Source organism: Pan troglodytes, chromosome 9 (assembly GCF_028858775.2).
Source record: "Pan troglodytes isolate AG18354 chromosome 9, NHGRI_mPanTro3-v2.0_pri, whole genome shotgun sequence".
Taxonomy (NCBI): domain Eukaryota; kingdom Metazoa; phylum Chordata; class Mammalia; order Primates; family Hominidae; genus Pan; species Pan troglodytes.
Window position 1 is genome coordinate 11,075,340 of NC_072407.2, and position 6,605 is coordinate 11,081,944.

Sequence of the window (6,605 nt, forward strand, 5' to 3'; positions counted from 1 at the left end):
GGCTGTCTGCAAGCTGAGGAGCAAGTAAGCCAAGTCCCAATTTTACATAGAGTCCAAGTCCCAAAACCTCAAAAGTAGGGAAGCTGACAGCGCAGCCTTCAGTCTGTGGTTGAAGGTCCAAGAGTCCCAAAGCTGAACTCGGAGTCTGATGTTCAAGGGTAGGAAGCATCCAGAACTGGAGGAAGTAGTAGGCTGGAAGACTAAGCCAGTCTAGTCGTTCCAATTTCTCCTGCCTTTTATTTTGGCCACACTGGCAGCTGATTAGATTGTGTCCACCCAGATCGAGGGTCGGTCTGCCTTTCTCAGTCCACTGACTCAAATGTTAATCTCCTTTGGCAACACCCTCACAGTCACACTCGGGAACAATACTTTGCATCCTTCAATCCAATCAAGTTGGCACTCAATATTAATCATCACATATTTGAGTTTTAGTATATACCATCAAAGGTAGATATCTAAGCTGAAACATGAAGAGTGTAGATTAACCAGATTGTGTCTGGCAAGTGTGGAAATGTTAGGAGAGATGATAAAGGCAAAACGAGGGGCACAAAGCTATAAAGGGATGAGGGCATGGCAAGTTCAGGAAACATAAGTTCATCTACTAGAATACAGCATTGGGAAAGAATGGAGCTTTCATTTCATAGAGGTAAAGCTACAGAGAGACTCAAGGGGCACATCATGAGAGGTCTTGTAAGCCACTTTAGAAGTTTGAGCTTCAGCCTAAAGGTAATAGTGAGATAAAATTGTTGTTAATTCCATGTTTAGTACTCTGAAAATGCTAATTGAAGTAACAAGATAAAACTCGAAAGGAGGAGAAAATCATTTGCTGCTGATATGGTTGACTCATGACAACCTAATAAAATTCGTTGAAAAACTGTTAGATTTAATAAATGAATTTAGATAAGGTAAATATACCAACTTTGCTCAAAAATAATCTTGAATAAGAGGAAAGCTGTGTCTGGAATGAGAAGACTACTATAGAGATTTTGAGTCTCCACACATTAAACTACAAATGAAAAATTCTAATCAGATATTCAATGGGGAGGATTTATTTCACAAAGTGATTATAAAGTTTACTTTGTAGAAGTAAGAAAATAGCTGTGGCCATTTTTTTAAAAGCAAGGTAATGAGAACATTACTAGTAACATAGTGTGATACTAGTCTATTCACATGTGTGAGACAATTGTTTATAACTAGACCTAGGTGTTTATAAGAATTTAGCATATCGTAAATTGCCACTTCAAATTAGAGTGGAAACTATTCAATATTTACATATATATTATATACAGATGTATACATATATGAATATATATGATATATGTTGATATATTTTTTGAAAATTTGACCATGCTGTGGAAAACTGGTCTAAAAAGTTAAATGCCAATCTCAACCAATAAACAAGGGAAATGTTCTATTTTCACTAATACTAAAAAACTTAAAGATCACATATTGGGCTGATAGACAACATATAAAAGGAATAATAACACTCAGTTTTAGTGGGACTCTTAAGAAATGTAACTCACATGCCACTATGGGAATGCAAATAATTACTAACTTTCTGGAGGGCCAACTTGACAATATATATTGAGAGCGTTTAAAAAGTCAAGTTACAGGAGGGAACAGCGCAAGTTAGGATTCAAAAAATCACAAGACCACATGAGCTCCAAAGAGTGACAAAGAATGCGCAGTCTGCATAAAGGAAGAGCAATGGGAGTTGAAGAAAAGACCAGCATCCAGCCTACAAAGAGGAAGAAAGGAGCTGCATAACTCAGCCTGAGCAAGCGAAAAACAAGTTTGAGTCAATAACCACCAGATTCCCACTCAGCAGCATCAACAATCACTGAGAGGCGAGGCCAAAGATGAGGATAATAGGGTAAAGCAAGTGCTTCACCCAGGCTCTCTTCCTTCTACTTAAATATATCATAAGCACCTTACTAGGCTGTCCAGCTATTTCATTTTTAGAGAGTTGTAACCCAGGTGTCATTGCCATAGATTGCCCTGGATCGATACCCTGATTACTTCACTCATCACTCTGGCACTGTGGAATTAAATGATTAAGAGCAAGAAACCCATTTCCAGGGCAACAGCTTTTACCATCATCTCCAGCCTTCAGAAAATGGACACTACAGAGCTCTTCAGCGATGCCTTTGCTTCTTTTTCAAAATATCTTTAAATCTTTGGTGAAGAGAGTACTAAACTGATTCCAATATTCTGTCACCCTGGACCTTTGGATTCTTCTCTCTATGGTATGTCAGAGAAGTTTTGTTATTAGCTGTAGGTCAAATTTGACTCTAGGCTTTAATTAGCCAACTTACCAGAATAGATTGCTCTTTCTGGTGTTTCCATTGAATGCCAGAATTAACAGAATAGGTTACTCTTCTGGTGATTTCATTAAATCCCAGGTTTCAGATGTTTGCATCTGAGACAATAAATCCAACCCAAATGTAACTTACATTTGGTCCATCGTAGAATTTGCTCCCACATGTATTCTCCAGGCTTTTTGCTAATAGAATTGCCAAGCCTGTAACTCTTACAATAACAGGTATTTCCTTCTGTAGGAACAAAGAATGCTTGCATTTTTTTCTGTCAGGGTTATATTCAGATCTAAGTCTCATTATGACCCTGGAGCCAATGACAAGTGGTAGGGGTGGGAGCTGAAGAGAATTGGTATCAGCTTGTAAGGCAAATGTAAGGTGTAGTCAAGAATATGCTTTAATGGAGAGAAGGTCTGATACCTTCAAGTGGATAAGGAGTACCATTTCATTGGCAAGAGAGATTCAAAAGAATGGGGTGCCCAGATTCTCAGCTTCATCAGTGTCTGCCCAAATACCTTATGTAATATTCTCACCAGTTCTCTTACCTTCACTGTCACCAGGATATGCATTTAATTGGTGCGGCAATTCTGCAACACTTTATGTTGAGTAGGGTTTGATTGTCAGCCATATCTACCTTACAGCCGCTGGGTTTCAGACTGCCATCGGGCCTTTTGGTTATCCTCTTTTGATTCTTAATTGTGTATTCACAGCTTTTAGTTGCTCTTCTTCCATATGTTCATTCCCTAGGGTGACAGAATCCAGGTGGCTCCACATATTTAAAAATCATGTTTTTCCACCATAACTAATGCCACAACCACTTGCACTCTCGACACCTTGTCCTTTACCTGCACTTTTATTCTATTCTAACAGTGATAATCTGAGAAATCTTGATGTCCTCAAATGCCAATGTTTCCCCAACAGAAAGGTTATCCCTGTGCTTTTCTGCAGCCTAATGCTGAATCCTGCTTAGAGGATCTATTTTGTAGAGCCGCTTTGGTCCCAATCTTTGTTTTCCTCTGGGTCAGCAGGAAACAGATGTCATTCTCAATTTTAGAATAAGAATAGTTTAATATTACGGGACTATTTTTAAAGGTGTGGGCAAAGTTTAGGGAAACCATAAGAAATAGGAAAATACCCAAAAGCTAGTAATAAGGGGTTTTTTTTGTTTGTTTTTTAATCCTTAGGCCTGAAAAGGCAAGACAAAGGAGTCATCATCAGAAGCTAGGAGTCATGTAAAGAGGGCACTTTGGTAAGAGCTGCAACCTGAGATCTAGGAAAGCAGCAGTCAAAATCAACCCTCTTATCTCCTGCCAGGGACTCCCATTGGCTATAGCCATGGAGTTAAAGAACCCATTGATGTCATCCATTTAGGCCAGGCTCCCAGAGAGGAGAAAAGTGGAGAGTGGATCTAGAAGGGAGAATAGAGGATATCTGGTATGGGATCCAAATTGATCTGATAAGGGACTTAGAGTGAACCCCAGCCCTTTTATATATTATCTATGATTCACATCCTTGGAAGTCCAACTCCTTCTTGGACTGGTTTCTGTACCCTATTATGTTATCTACAGCAAGTGGAAGTGTATTTTTTAAGTTTGACTGTTCATCTCACTTGGTAATGCTTGGTGTCTTCACCTTGTAATATAGTGTCACTGGTTCTTACAGGGTGGTCCCCAGACCAGCAGCATCAACATCTGTTGGGATTTGTTACAAATATCAGTCCTTGGGCCCCAGTTCAGACCTAATCAGGCAGAAATTCTGGAAAATGGACAGTAATTTTTCTTGTAACAAGCCCTCTAATTCTGATGCAAGTTTGCAAACCTCTGATCTAAGCTTGACATCTGGGCCTAATCTTACCAATGACGCTGATTGTAAGTTTCAGTAATGTTTCTAAAATTGGCCTTGCATCAGCTATCACCTATATTTTTCCTGTGTCATGTTGCGTGTCATAAGTCCTTGTTTCTGAAGGGCCCTGGTATTCTAGGTTTCTCTTCAGTATATTCAGTATATTCAGAAACTATCAATTCTCAAGCAAATTAACAGCTCTACCCATTTTCTTAGTGCCCTTTATTTCTAGTCTACTCATCCACCTTTCCTGGGCATGGGCATTTAATTAGTGAATTCAATTGAATTAATCACACAGTCATGTAACTACCACCATAATCCATATATAGGACAGTTCCACCACTACAGAAAATTCTCTCCTATTCTTTTATAGTCAAGCTGTTCCCCCAACCCCAGCCCTCATGACCCCTGATTTGGCCTATCTATATATAATTTTACCTTTTCAGAATGTGATATAGGTGGTTTCATAGAGTATACAGGTTTCTTAGTCTGGCATCTTTCCCTTAGCCTACCTAATTGAGATTCAAACATGTTATTGCATGTTATTTATTGCTGAGTGGCAATAAAATAAAATTGCTATTAAAATATGGTTACATATATTCTACTCTATATATGAACCATCTGAGTTATTCACATATATGTGTTATTCATTTTAAATTTGTTATTCATATATATAGGAATAACTCATTCATTCACCAGTTGAAAGACATTTGGATTGTTGCCAGTTGGAGTTAAATATAAAAAAAGTTACAAATATATATATAACAGTTTGTGTCAAGATATGTTTTCATTTATCTTGGTATATACCTAGGTGTGAGATTGTTGTGTCCTATGGTAAGTGTATGTTTATCTTGATAAGAAACTGTCAAACTATTTTACAAAATGACTGTATCAATTGGCATTCTGACCATAATGGATGAGAGTACCTGATGTTCCACATACTAACATTGGATATTCCCAGTTTTGCTTTGCTTTAGCTATGGTGTACTAGAATAAGCTCACATTGGCTCACAAAAAATAACTGTTAAATTATCACAAATTTTGTGAGCTAAGTGAAATTATGTTATAGCTTGGAATCAACCAAGATTTACACCACAGAAACAAATGCTGTTAATCCGGGTTTTTTAAATGTTTTTTGGAGACCTAGCTAAACATTTACCATACCACTATGTTAGCAATTGTAATAAGTATGTAATAGTACCTCATTATCACTTCAATTTGCATTTTCTGAATGACTATATTTTCATGGGCTTATTTGTCATATATTTTTGATGAAATGTCTTCTTAAACCTTTTGGCTATTTTTAAATCTAGTTGTTAAGTTTTGACAGTTTTTTATATATTCTAAATGGAAGTCATTATTGGATATGTATTTTGTGTAAATATTTTTTGCACAGTCCATGGCTTGTCCTTTCATTTTAAACAGTGTCTTTCAAAAAAGTTTATAGTGTTGATGAAGTTCATTTTATCAATTGTTTCTCTCATTGATTGTGCTTTCACTGTCATACCTAAAATATTTCTCCTGTTTTCTTCTAGAAGTTTTAGAGTTTTAAGTTTTACATTGAGGTTTATGATCTATTCTTAGTTAACATTTGTACATTATGTGAGGTATGGGTCAAGCTTTATTTGCTTATGGATATCCAGCAGTTTCAGTACTATTTGTAGAAGACCGTAGATTGAATTACCTTTGAACATGTGTCAAAAGTCAGAGAACAGTTATGTCAGTCCATTTCTGGAGTCTGTTTTCTTTCACAGATCTTTGTGCCTATCCTTTCAGTAGTACGTACGTCTCTTGATTAATGAATATTTAGCCTTGAAATCAGATCATGTAAGTCTTCTTAGTTCTTTTTTTTTTTTTTTTAATGTCTTTGGCTTTCTTGTTCCTTTGCAGTTCCATATAAATTTTTAGACTTAGCTTATTTCTACAGAATAATCAAGATGAGTTTTTATTAGGGTTGCATTAAATCTAAAGATCTCCTTTTGTATATGTGTCTTTTAACACTGTTTTACATAAATTAGTGTGTGTATTCACGCACTGAAATAACATTCTCAAATGAGTGCCCAAGTAACAATCTAAGAAACTCTTCTATACATTTGTGTTTAAACAAAGTTTTACATGCATTACATCATAGTGAATACATTCATTTACTGAAATAATACTACCAACAAGCTGTACAAGTAGAACTCCTACATCATCTTTTATACATGGGTCTTTACATGCATCATTTGTGGTGAACTCAGATGTGGCCTCCATATTAATGTGAGTAAACAGTGTTGAAAGACAAAGATACAGAAGAAATATCTGAGTGAAACTTCCACACCAAATTGAGAACAGTGTTATTTCAGTAAAGGTATATTGAACACCGTAGTACATGTTATACAGAGTTTAAAGTCACACATGTAAAAGTGTTGCTGAGAGTGCCGCTTGTGTACCAGGTTGAAAATGGTG

At 36.6% G+C, this 6,605-nt stretch overlaps 1 protein-coding gene across 3 annotated transcripts in view; it reads left to right on the top strand.

The window, feature by feature from the left end:
* ZNF215 (zinc finger protein 215) overlaps positions 1-6,605 on the top strand; it is a 62,310-nt gene that overhangs the window by 32,146 nt on the left and 23,559 nt on the right. The window lies entirely within an intron of this gene.